Source organism: Podarcis liolepis (assembly GCF_965112155.1).
Source record: "Podarcis liolepis genome assembly, chromosome: 2".
Lineage (NCBI taxonomy): Eukaryota > Metazoa > Chordata > Lepidosauria > Squamata > Lacertidae > Podarcis > Podarcis liolepis.
The window spans coordinates 52,229,313-52,242,455 of NC_139555.1; the positions used below are offsets into that span (position 1 = coordinate 52,229,313).

The 13,143-nt window shown below is 44.7% G+C and overlaps 1 protein-coding gene across 1 annotated transcript in view; it reads left to right on the top strand.

Annotated features, from left to right (window-relative positions):
- Nucleotides 1-13,143, top strand: part of LOC310697348 (uncharacterized protein) — a 330,617-nt gene that overhangs the window by 277,119 nt on the left and 40,355 nt on the right. The gene's annotated exons all lie outside the window — the stretch shown is intronic.

Below are 13,143 nucleotides of genomic sequence, written 5' to 3' on the forward strand. Positions count from 1 at the left end.
GGCATGCCTGACAGGCAGTGGGGCCTTCAAGGGAGAACTTGCGGTCAGTTGTCCAGGGCCCACACAGCAGAAGGAGCAACAGGGCCCCCAAACATAGAATGCCTGGCTTAGCCACGTTGAAATAATGCTCATTACTATTTGAAGAGCCCTCTCCCAAAAGATTATTAAATCCAGAGTCTAAAATTACCCAAGTGCAGCACTGCTTATAGGCAGCTACACAGTTAGATACAGTGGATGCAAGATAACAGAGGACCAAGCAGCTGCACCCAGGTCTTCTGTCCATTTCTGCAGGTAGAATGTGTTGCCTACTGGCTACTCATGGTCCTGCCCTAGTGGCCCATGTGTAGCAAAAAGAAAGGGCCCATGGTGCCAGGTTTTGGTCCTTACATTAAAAGAAGATTCGCTCCACTGAAGGAACCGTCAGTCTTATTTGCTGTCCACCTTGCTTATCTGAGCTCTAGACACCGTCACATTTTACTCTGGACGTTTTGAAGGCATATGGTTTTTCTCTGCCCTCCTTCCTCCTCTCAAGCGATTCTGCACACTCTCCATGCATCTGGCCACTGGCCAAAACATACAGCGTTGTGCTTGAAAGCCTTGAGCATTCCCAGCTCTGTTTGAACTGCCAGGGGCCTGCTTTGTACTGCCTATCTCTGCTGCACAAGCCGCATTGAAGCTCCCTGTTTGAAAGAAGTCAATCCCTCGGAGGAACAATAGCAAAATCTATCTCCGATGAGATCATCTCCTTGGGACAGAGCAAACAGTTAATCTCGAAGCTGCTTAACCATTGTGTCAACAGAAAGGGCTGACTCGCAACATGAAATGAATGTGACTTTGGCAACATGACCTTTGCCTTTCCTCCCACCCCCTGCCAGTTATCCACACCAATGTAAAGTTATTAGGATTGTGTTTGTTTCCCTCTCGTGGCACTGGCCGCTGGGGGAGTGTCAAAGGCATTGGGAGAGGCTTGCATACTCTGATGTACCACTGTCCATCAACAGAACAATTGAGAAGAGATATTTGAAACGAGGGTTGCTATAGCTATCCTGCGCATACGGGAAACATAATACTTATGTCTCAGCATTGCTGCTGTCAGATTCCCCCCCCCCCCGCAAGCTATTCACTGCAGAGAAAAGAGAAATCCAATAGATGAGTGTGGGATCCTCATCCCCATATTCATACAATGCAAAAGGAATGCATCCATTGTCCCCATAAAATGGTGCTAGAACTTCTATTTTGGCTGGTTCTCAGTACTAGGGATTTATCCCCACTTTCCTCCGCACTTTCCAGGCACAGTCCACGCTTTAAAGCTCCGTATCCAGCTCCCTCTTTTTTGCTCCAGAACTTTCCCCATGAAAACCCGCTCTTTAAAGCTCAATCGGCAATCTGCAGAAATCCCAAATTGACGTTTGCTCCGATTGAACACTAAAGAGCAGGTTTTCAGAGGGAAACCTCCAGAAAAAGGATGCTCAGACATGCAGCTTTAAAGCATGGACCTGTGACTGGAAAGAGTGGGGAAAGAGCAAGGCCAACAGTAAGCGTGGGCAAGCCCTAGAGTTAAGTAAGTGGCTGGGTTTTAAGCACATCTTTTATTTTAGTCTGATTTTAAATGATATAAAATAATATTTTAGATTTTACATAATGGGAAAAGGCCGTGGTTCGTTTGATGTGTTTCTTCTTCACATGTGGAAAATCCCCAGGTTCAGTCTCTACCAACTCCACTAAAAACGAATCCCAAATTGCAGGGATGAGAACCCTTTTTGCCTGAGACTTTGAAGACAGTCGCTGCTCCTAGCCCATACTGTACATTCTTACGTGTGTGTGTTTGTTCCCTCTGGAAAGTCAGACTGGACATTTAAATAAATATGTATGAATATTTGTTATGTCTATGTGATAACCAACCACACACTTCTGAATATTCACTGACAGTTGTACAACACTCCCATTGTAAGGGAATCGCAGCACATTGTACTATTCTTACAATGGGGCATTATGCTCTGAAGAGTAGAATGTAACCAGAGATTATATGGCATGCCACTTGTTGCCCTGAATTTCTTAACAAACATTTTAAACTCCCTTGATGTTTGCTCATGTTTATTTTTAGACTTTGAAACAATTAAATATGGTGGTCCGCTACTTATTCTCTAGGCCTGTCACCCTTTTGCCCCCAACAGAAAATGCTGTGCTTGTTGAACTCTAGACAGGGAAAACAGCCTTTTACTTTTATTTTTATTTTGAACCCTACACTCCAGATTTGACTATACATTGACAGATTTCATCTTCACTGAAATTTCCTAATGGTGATTCCGCCCTTTCCTCCTTGTTTACCTCAAATTTACTTGGAATGAACAGAACTATTTCCTTTGAAGTAGGAGTAGCTTATTGCGTGGACAGGCAGTCCCCCCAACCCCCAGGCGACCCCTGAGCAGAATAATGACTCAAGACAACGTGCTATGGGATTAAAATTGGCCACAACTTTATTATATTTCAGATGTACGGAGACCTTGGCTCAGGCATTGGGCGTTTATCCTTCCCGGTACCCAGCCTGGGAGACATCAGGGTTATCCAGAATGTGTGGGGATTGGGCTGGCTCTGGAGAACATATGTTCAAGCAGAGAGCCTGCCCCCTGTTTCCCCGCTGTTGGAGGGGAGAGCAATGACAACCTCTCGGCGTATGGCCAATGCCTCCCCTCAAGAACACTTTAACGGGGAACCCTGAGATCACTGCCACAAGGGGAGCGTGGGTCACTGCTTCATGCCTCCCCCATTTAGGAAGATAGACTAAAGGATTCCGCCCAAGGCCTGAAACCACCACCCGAGGCCACAAAATCGATGTCTTGCCTCCAAGACTACCTACACCTAAACAGACCCTTCGCCATTCGCCATCCATTCCAAAAGGGCATGCCTAAGGTCGCTCAGCCAATAATCATTACTAATGGCTGAGAGGTGTACTCCGTCAGGCCTGAAGAGTTCCTCCTGGTAGATTTTGATGCTGGGATGCTTCACAACGCGACCCCCGATGCACGAGGTTGCCGAGCGCAGTGCCCTATTTATTTTTTCGATAGTGTAGTTAAGTCTGGTGGGTTTGAGGTTGTCACGCCATTGTAAGAGTGGGAGGAGTTCTGACCAGAAAATAGTTATGTTAGGGTGCATGGCATGTAAGCTTTCCAAGTCTGCGATTGCTGTTTTCATCAGCACTCTGCTCTTACGAACAACCAAGTTATTTTCGCCAAGGTGGAACACAACCGCATCTGGCGGGGGACGGAACGCAAGCTCTTGACACAACCAAGGTGCATCCGAGCACATTCCACGATGGCCAAACCAGGAAATGGTGACCTTCGGCTGAAGGCCCTGATGTTTGCCAGATGAACCCGTGGTGGCATGGACAGCTGCCCAATGCACTATGCTGTGGCTGAAGATCCACACATGTTTGGGAGTCAAGCCTGAAAAAAAAATACAGTATTTGTCAGTGCCTGTTGATTGTGCCTAATATAGCCCTTAAAGGCGGCTGAGCACCGCCGCCCCATTGCTTTTATGTGCTCTGCAGTGAGCCCGCTTGCAGTTGCTGTGGTTGCTGCACCAATATGGAAGGAATGACCAGAGAATTATGCCGGATTGCCTCTACAACCATGAATGGCGTTCTGCAACACTGCAATGAATTGGCAATGGGTTATAGGGCGACCCGTTGCATGAATCAGGAGAGGGCCCAGCCCAGGTGGACGCACTTTCAGGAATTTGCGTGTATCAGAGACAGGGCAGGGACCAATTTGAGAGGAGGGTGCTAACGTAAGGATGGTACCCCTGCCTAACTGGTTGGTTTTTGAGGCGCATATTCTGATGTGCACCCTGCGGTTGCAGAAACTGACATCGGCGATCATCAGCCCCCTGTGATGGGGTGACAGTGTGCCACCAACGCACTCTCCAATCCGGAGCGCACCAAAAAAAGGCCAGAGAGAAGGGGGCCCGAAAGAGCCTGACTTCATAGCTGGACCAACAAATACTGGGGAGCATGTCCCATATCAATTGGAGGGTTTCAATGGTGATTGGCTTTCTCTTATCTGGAGTAGGAGGATGTGTGCGATACCAGCCTGCAATTAGTTTCCTTACGTGGAACGTGTTACAAGGGTCAGGGTGCCACAAACAATTACTAAAATAGGAAATTGTGGCCTTGTGTAGACTGAGGGCCAGGCCTCTCTGTTTCAAATAGATGAAGTATTTCAGGACGTCAGACTCCCTGGCTGTGCATCTATGTTGTGGACCAAACTTAGCTCTGAATCGCTCAAAATGCGACCAAACTATGAGGTAGGACTGCAGCATTGACGGCGCAAGGGCACTCAATATTCCCGATGTCACTTCACTTCTCCAACAAGATAATCTGGGGTAGTTTGTGGGAATTCGTGGAAGTGGTGTTCTGTGAGGTGGGTGCTCTTTATTTAAGTGAGGGTGGGCCCAATGGCACCAGGAGGGAAAGTGCTGTTGCGGCCTCTCAGTGCTCACCTGAGAGGTGCCGGAACTGAGTTCTGGTGAGTTCCAGTTGGGAAAAAAAGGGCCTACATGCAGGAATTTAAAAGTAAGCATCAATTCGCATACATGGCTTAAAACCTAATACCCCAATGATTGCTTTTCTTTACATGAATCTGCTTGGACCCTGAGATCAACATCTGACACCCTTCTCTGCCTCCTAGAGACATTTGGAGGTGGTAAGAAGACAAAAGCCCCTTTGTGGTAGAGCCCAGCTTGTGGAATGCTCCACCCAGGGAAGCTTGCCTGGCACTGACATTGTCATCCTTTTAGTGCCAGGCAAATATGTATTTGGACTGCATTAACCGTTTGGCTCCTAGTACTGTTGTGTTTGTGTGTGTGTGTTGGGCATGTTTGGTTATCTTTGTGGTTGCATGCTTTTAGTATACTTGTTACCAATACTATGTTATAAACCGCATTTCTGAGTTTTTACTTTATTTCTGTGAGTCACTTCAAGACTCCTTGAACAAATCTAGTCTACTAAACTAAACTCTACTAATTATGCCTCTCCACCCCCACCCCCCGCCTGCCAAATAAAATAAAATAAAATGGTGATTTGAACCTTTTCGTGACTTCAGATTCCAGGGAATAGATGGGGCTGCATTGCTCACTCTGAGGTAATTATTAGGAGTTGTCATAATCTATCATCCAAACCTAGAAATGACAAACTTCAGCAGCATCTATACTCTTTTTTTAAAAAAAGCTGTCCACAGCTGACCTTTTTATTTTAAAATAAGGATAAAGCAAAGCCTCAGCTCTTTTGCTCATTAAGGCTGCAATCCAAAACACACTTGCTAGGGAGTAACCCTTGCCGAACAGAGTGTGTCTAAGTAAACAAGCAGGAGATTGCACTGTACTTCAGATAAACCGCATCTGAGCTGCTAGATTGCATAGATCTGAGGCCTTTTGTGTATGTTTGGTATTTATTTATACTGGCCTCTCAATAACATATATCTCTGGGCGTCTCACAAACATAAAATAATAAAGATAAATATTTAAACTATCATTTAAAAATGGCATCATAAAAATTCCCAGCAGAGAGAGACATAAAACCAGATTCGCAGTATAACTGAAAACCACAACAATATACAATGATGCAAGTACACTGTGCTGGGGAGTTCAGAATCAGCAAACAAAATAGAAGACTTAAGTTTATTGTGCTGCCTGAAAACACGGTCATGTGCATCATAACAGTTTAGCTTTTAACACATATTAAGGAATACAGTGTGAAGGAATGAAAATATTTACAAAGGCACCCTGGGATCTTTTTTCTTTGCTTTGCTTTCCGAATGGGTCATATAGTCATAGACTCATAGAATTGTAGAGTTGGAAGGGACCACAAGGGTCATCTAGTCCAGCCCCCTGCAATGCAGGAACCCATGACCCTGAGATTAAGAGTCTCATGCTCTACCAACTGAGCTATCCCTGCTTGCCCAAGGTGAATTCAAGGACAGGAGCAGAAACCTAAATCTATTTCCCTGTTTCGAATTTACACACACACATACGACACATAGCTGAACTGCTAGAAGTGAAAGGCTCAGCCAATTTCCCTTTGACACTTATATTCTTTTTTTAAAGCACTACATCCGATCTACAAGAGCTAAACAGGCAATCAAGGCTGCAGAAAAAACAGGCTGTGGTGCAGGAAACATCTGCCCCTTTTATTGGAAATCTATTGCAAAGTACTCCATTTTTAAAAAATTATTTGTGCAGCAGTGGTATTGGGCCGCTGCTGAAACATCTTCCTAAATTCATTTTTGCCAGCCCTATAAAAACCAAGACCTCTGAACATTTCAGGGCATTTTCAAAAGAACTGCATCCCCCCTCCCTTCCGTTTCAGATGGAAGGAGAATTGTGCCCAGACAGATCAATAGGGGAGTTTACCTTTCTCAGATTTCTCCTCCATTCTGTCTGACAGACCTTTGCTGGCATTTACCCTATTAAACCTTTAGTACTATTTGGATTCTGTGCGTGTGTTTAAATACCACAAATGCATTATTTACCAGAAGAAAAATCTGGCAGGCTTGAAAATATTATGAGGCACCAGTAAAGTAGGGACCTATGAATTGTTCATATACCCAGAAACACAATAATGAAGTTAGAGATGGTTGTATCTACCTATTTCTGTCCTGCTTGCAGATTGTTTGCAAAATTGGCTCTGTTTTGGGCAGGGGTTTTTTTTGGGGGGGGGGGTGCTTAAAAATTCACTCAGTTTCATAAACAAATGAATGTATTTATGAGGTGATCCAAGGGCTACCTTTGTTCTTTTTTCAGGTGCTTAGGGGAGGTAATAGCTGCTCTGTAAAAATAAGAAATAAAAATGATTCAAAATGGTCCCAGGAAGTAGTTGTTCATCATAATGCGCAGACCGTTCCTGAGAACTGAATACAGAAAAAGATAAGTGCCACCCATATAAGCAATGGAGGCAGCTCCCTTTTCATGGAATCATCGGCTTTCAGAGTTGAAAGGGACCACAGGGGTCGTCTATCTAGTCCATCCTCTTGCAATGCAAGAGGGCTTGAACCCATGACTCTGAGAGTAAGACTCTCATGCTTTTCCAAGTGAACCATCCCAGCCGACTCCATGCAGTGTCCTTGTAAGGCTGTCAGAGCATAAAAACAGGCACTGGGGCTGTAGAAGGAACCACACTGTGTCAATGATACTGCTATGTATTGAAGTTCTCACCCTGGCCACCAGGAGTATCATGTATATAGTTTTCACTCAGGTCCACATCAGTTACTTTAGGTGGGAAACCCTGGGTTGTTGTTGCTACAATGTTGACAGCCGGCTGCCTATAAAAGCAGGCCGGCTGAGCTGTTTGCTGTTCAGTTCTGTTCCAGCTTACAAATAAAGAGCTGCTTTGGAGAAATCGCTGCGTCATCTGATATGTTCACCCACAATTTAACAGATACAGCATGTTCTGTTATGTATGCAGGCAGTGTTGGCCACACCCATTCTGCATGCATGCCATTGCAGGCCTAGGCCATGATGTCTCCTGGAGCTCAGGAGCTTCAGTTGCATAGCAAAAGACACGAAGGATTCTAAAAACGCTCCAGTGGTATTTGCTGGTAGCTGGTAGGCAACCAAGCCCTGCTGCAATAGGCCAGTGTTGTGATTCGCTAGTTGCAGCCAAAGACGACCTATCACAGGCGTCGGGGGAGGGGTTGCCTGGGCAGGCTTAAGGTATATATACTGGGTCGAGTGCCTGTTTGTCATTCTTGTTCCTATTGAGCTAGGCCTCAGGTCATGCTGGAACCCGCTAATAATAATAATAATAATAATAATAATAATAATAATAATAATAATTTATTATTTGTACCCCGCCCATCTGGCTGGGTTTCCCCAGCCACTCTGGGCGGCTTCCATAGAAACAAAAAATACAGTAAAATATCACAGATTAAAAGCTTCCCTGAACAGGGCTGCCTTAAGATGTCTTCTAAATGTCAGGTAGTTATTCATCGCTTTGACATCTGATGGGAGGGCGTTCCACAGGGCGGGCGCCACTACCGAGAAGGCCCTCTGCCTGGTTCCCTGTAGCTTTGCTTCTCGCAGTGAGGGAACCGCCAGAAGGCCCTCGGCGCTGGACCTCAGCGTCCGGGCAGAACGATGGGGGTGGAGACGCTCCTTCAGGTATACTGGGCCGAGGCCGTTTAGGGCTTTAAAGGTCAACACCAGCACTTTGAATTGTGCTCGGAAACGTACTGGGAGCCAATGTAGGTCTTTCAAGACCGGTGTTATGTGGTCTCGGTGGCTGCCCCCGGTCACCAGTCTATACTTCACTGGTGACAAAGATTGGATCCTAGGCGGTTGTTATCAGTAGTTGGTTATCAATTTGTATCCAAGCTCAGTGCTAGTTTTGATCCCAATGAACTGGAAGCTTTAAGAACTGCCTTCTCCCACATGAACCTGCTTGAGCCTTAAGATCAGTATTAGAAGCACAGCTCTCTATCTATCCCATCAAGTATAGCATGAACGACAGGTGTGGGGCATAAGTGATATGGCCTTTTGTATAGTTAAAGGGGGACGCGGGTGGCGCTGTGGGTAAAACCTCAGCGCCTAGGACTTGCCGATCGCATGGTCGGTGGTTCGAATCCCCGCGGTGGGGTGCGCTCCCGTCGTTTGGTCCCAGCACCTGCCAACCTAGCAGTTCTAAAGCAAGTAGATAAATAGGGACCGCTTACTAGCGGGAAGGTAAACGGCGTTCCGTGTGCTGCGCTGGCTCACCAGATGCAGCTTGTCACGCTGGCCACGTGACCCGGAAGTGTCTGCGGACAGCGCTGGCTCCCGGCCTCTAGAGTGAGATGAGTGCACAACCCTAGAGTCTGTCAAGACTGGCCCGTATGGGCAGGGGTACCTTTACCTTTACCTTTATAGTTAAAGGAGCCTTTCTGGGGTCTGAGTGCTGCATAATCTGGGCCGAAAGCTCTTAGGGGCTGCCTTCCAAAGTGGGCAGGACTATGCACGCACAGTCCCAAAGACTTAGCACAAACCAGAGGCACCAGCTTCTCAGGATGATTGTGATGTGATGTGCCTCGCACATGCAATGTGCCATGCTGTCATGAGGAGGCAGGGGGCGGCCCCTCGGAGCCAGTGCCTATGGCACACACTCTGCCTTCCCTCTCGCCTGTTCAGTGCCTCCTCTCCTCAGCTTATTCATTCATTGACTGAGGGGGGTGGGTGGGTGTGCAAGGCTGGCCCTTGCGTGAGGCAGAGTGAAGCAGCTATCTAAGGTGGCAATTTCTGAAGTGCGGGAAGTGGCTAGAAATGTATGCCCTGTGGTCTGCCCTGCAGTCCCATAAGTAACTTGCTGCCCTAGGCTGTGGTGAAGGACTCCTTTCCATCACCAGAACTGAAGTAAGATTCAGCTACCGGTCTAGCTTATGTTTTGTACAGTATATGCACTGCTGAAGCAAGCACTCTGGTTTACATTTTGTGTACAGAATGGCAAATGCACCCTCTTGTCCTTCACCTCAGGCAGCAAAATGGGCAGCTCCTATCTTTGTGTCTCCATAGTTGTGTGGATCTTCATTATTCTTGTGGCACTGAGGAGCAGGGAGGGCCCAGATTTCTTTCCCATCTCTGTAAGTGCCGTGTGGTGTGAGGGTTTGTGTGTTGGCCACTGCCAGACACACAACTCACCCCTTCATTCCAGCGTTGTCAAACTAGTTCCCATCCTCTGCTTTGTTTCCGCTATTGCCCTTCCTTTCTGCGCTTCTTGATTTGTTTTGTTTTAAGATGGGAAGCCTAAGCCCAGGACTTGAGTCACAGTTGCATTTTTACGTAGCAGCAATACCAGCAGCATTGTGTAGTGAATTTTAATCTCTGTGAGCTGCTTTGGGGAATGCCAGAGAAATACATAACAAAGCAAACCAACAATATGGAGCATTGCCGTGACAACAATATTGACTTCTCATCAGCTCTACACCCCATTGACTGTTTTTGACCTGCAGTCTTGCATGTGGAACCATTTTTGCTTAAGCCCAGAGTGGATACATTATTATTATTATTATTATTATTATTATTATTATTATTATTATTAATAATTATATTTTTTTATTATTATTTTATTACTACTACTACTACCATGATCATTATCATCTTAGTGCTCCTGCTGCAGCTGTGGGTGGGGAAAGTGTGCTGGGTATTGCCAGCCCACTGGAGTAGGTTCAACACGTGCCTTATGCCATGAGGGTGGGGATGACTTTGTCAGCAAATAATGGGTATTCCACTGAAGCGGCTGTATTTTCCCAGAGGGTGCTTCACTCGGCCCTGTCCCCACCTCAGCTATAGAAGCAGCCTTGCATTGCTTCTGCCCTTTGTGTAGAGAGATCCCCTCCTAATCTCGCTTTTCTTTTGCTCTTTTGTTTTTTAAAGCAAATTTGGCAGAGGGCGAGAGCAGCTGTTTGGATAGTTCTGGAGACAGAACTCCTTTTCTATTAAAAAACAAAACAAAAACGCTTTCTTGTTATTAGAAATTAGTCCAGCAGACAGTGTTTGGATTGAGATGAAAATATGGAACAGGCCAGAAGGCTGAGGTTCATAATTCAAGGTTACACTAGAACAAAGAATCAGGTGAGGAAAACAAAACAAAGCCAATCAGCAATCTGTCCTCAGAAGACTTTTCTCGCTAACAGGAGGGTTTCATGCAGATTACAGACTTCCTATAATACCCTGTAGTCAGGTATCATGTCCCAGAACCTCTATGCAATGTTGGGACGGGGGGGGGGGGGCACATCAAGCTCTCCAGCTAAGCAAGCAAATAATGCATCTAGTAGGGCATAAAAATGCATTTATTGGTGAGAATTGGTTTGCAGAAACGTGCATACTAGGCAAAATTGCATAGGAAAATGTGTATATTAAGAGAAATTTACATTAAAATTTGGGTGAATTTTAATTTATGAATTGCTTCCCATGAGACATCCTGAAGTGATTTACGGTATAATAACTTATATCAAACAGTTACATATATAAAACAGTCTAAACAATTGCATATATAACAACGTGAAAAATAATTACAAATATAAAACCAGTGTTAAACAACAGCACATACATAAAATCATTTCAAATCCAAACACATTGAACAACCTTTTCATACTCACTTTAAAAGACTTGGAAGAGGAAGGCCAGTATGGTTGCTTTACATTATACTACGGAGTCATTCTTCATAAAAGTGCAACTACACTTACACAATGCCTTGCTAAAGAATTTTCGAAACTCTTAACTGCAAAATGAAACATCTGAACATGTAAATACCATCACAGACGTGCACATATTTATTTATAAATCTGCATATATATTTAAAAAACAGACAAATGGCTAAAGCTGAGTCATATATGCCAGCATTCAATAGAAACCAGGTACAATATTAACTAAACCGGAGACGGGCTGCAATTTTTAAGAGAGTTGGCTTGAGAGGTATGGCTTCTTAAAGTGTACATATGTATTTATTTTGTTTCAGTGTTGCATCTAAACAGGCTTTTTTCAAAAAGAAATGCAAAAACTTACCAAACTTATTTTTCTTTTTTTGCAAAAGGCAAATAGGGCTCAGTCTACAGAACACAGAAAGAACAGCAATCCCTTTTTCAAACTGCCTTCACTCACTGAGAAAAACAAACTACAATTGCCTCTACAGCCTAGGTAGAGGGGGAGAGGAGTGGTATGCACATTTACATTATAGCCTGGAAATTTCAAACAAAGGGATGATTTATGCAATGATTTTTTTCACTGTGTACTTGTGGATTACTGGCATATGGTGAGTTTGAGAATAATTCAATCTGTGCTGAAGTAGTCATCTGATTATCTAACCATGTGCCTAAAAAAGCACCAATCAATTCATAACAAGAGCTTTATTCAGATGCTCATATATGGCTTAAATGAATGTGCAGGGGAGGGGGCGGTTGCTTGACAAGCAGGCTAGCTCCATCACCCATCTTCCTTAGAGTCCTGTGGAGGCTCCCCATTGCAGACATTCACCCTCCAACTCATGCAGGGTCGCTGGAACAATAACAGGCAGAGGGAGCATGCTCGTCCCTGCTCTACCGCCACACGTGCTCAGTTAAGCCATCTATGAATGCTTGAATAGGGCTAAGGTCAGCTGGGACTTTATGGAGGCTGACATGTGCCAAAGGCTGCAATTCAATCTATGTTTACTTAGGGGGTTAGACCCATTGAACTAGAGCTGTCAAATGACCCAGAAAAACGAAAACCTGCTTGGCTAGGTTTTTCACGCTGGGGCTACACAACTGCTACGCAGTACCATGCGGAGCTTGTCTAGGGGTTAGGAGTCATGTTAGAATAAAAAGTTATAAACTCAAACAAAAATACATAAGATGGCAGCCCGATGGATGTACCTGTTTCATTTTCCCAACCCAGCTAAACCTTTTTATGCTCTGCACTGGTCTATCAAGGATTGTGCGCTTCTCAATTATGCTCAGTTATACCAAAAACCAACTGATTGACAATCATATCTACACACCTCCAGCTACCATCCTAAACATACCAAAGAATCAATTGTATATAGCCAGCCCCTACGTTACAGCTGCATCTGCTCCAACTCTACAGACAGGGACTCTCACTTAAGAGACCTACAGCAAACCTTTTTGGAACTAAAATACCCACCTGATGAAGTTTAAAAAAGGATCAATGAAGCCAAACCGATACCCAGAGAGAACTTGCTGCAAGATAGACCCAAAACAGAAAACCAAAGAACACCACTAGTAATTACATACAGCTCTCAAGTTAAAGCAGTTCAACACATCATCAGAGATTTACAAACTCTCTCAGATAATGACAGCTCTCTTTCCCAAGCTCTGGGAGGAAAACCTTACATTGCCCACAGAAACCCACCCAATCTTAAACAACTCCTCACAACACAATAATACAACAACTAGACTTAACATGGACACTGGCACAAGAGCCTGCAATAAATCTAGATGCCAACTTTACACCCAAACAACAGCATTATTGGCCCCAATAACACCAAACATCAAGCCTATTTAATTGTTCGTCTTCCAACATTATATACGCTATCAAATGCCAACAGTGCCCTTCAGCTCTCTATATTGGACAAACAGGACAAACCTTATGCCAGAGGATAAATGGACATAAATCTGACATCAGGAA